The following is a 699-nucleotide window of genomic DNA, read 5'->3' as shown; positions in this document are numbered from 1 at the left end:
AATCTCCTTCCTTCGACTCCCTCCAAACTTTGTTCTTTAGTCCCTTATGAGGACGTTAACTATGCAGAAGACTTGGGGCCTATGGTCTATCTAGTGGCCTTAACTTATTTTCTCTAGAATCAGATGGGACATATTCACCTAAGGAATAATAATTAACCAACAACTTGTCTCAAGCCCAAGCAAAATCCCAAGAGTACTTGTCTAAAACTAACAAATGGATGTTGATATTTTTATCATATTGCATTCTAAACCGTTCCACCACTTTCTTCAAAAACCTGAATGAAATAATAAGAATTCAATTCTCTTGCAGTTTCTCATGATATCAACCCCTAGGATCCTCTTAGTTTCATCAAGATCTTTCATCTTAAATTTATCATTGAAAATCTCCTTGAGCTTATCGATCTCTATGTTATTAGAGCTTTCCATCAGAATATCATTAACACACATAAGAACAAAGAAAATGAATTTCTCATTCCTCTAAAATATGTATACATAAATTTCATAAATACTTCTAATAAACCATGCTTAAGAAGAAATCCACTAAATTGATGATACCATTGCCTTGGGCTTTGTTTCACAGTATACAAACATTTCTTCAGCAAACATACTTTAGAAATGTCCTCTACAAAACCTTCAAGTTTCTCAATGTAGATTGTATCTTCTACGTATCCATGTAAGGAATATATTTTGACGTCCACT

The sequence above is a fragment of the Lathyrus oleraceus genome, chromosome 1 (assembly GCF_024323335.1).
Source record: "Lathyrus oleraceus cultivar Zhongwan6 chromosome 1, CAAS_Psat_ZW6_1.0, whole genome shotgun sequence".
Lineage (NCBI taxonomy): Eukaryota > Viridiplantae > Streptophyta > Magnoliopsida > Fabales > Fabaceae > Lathyrus > Lathyrus oleraceus.
The sequence above is the reverse complement of the archived record's forward strand: the minus strand, read 5'-3'. Positions refer to the sequence as shown.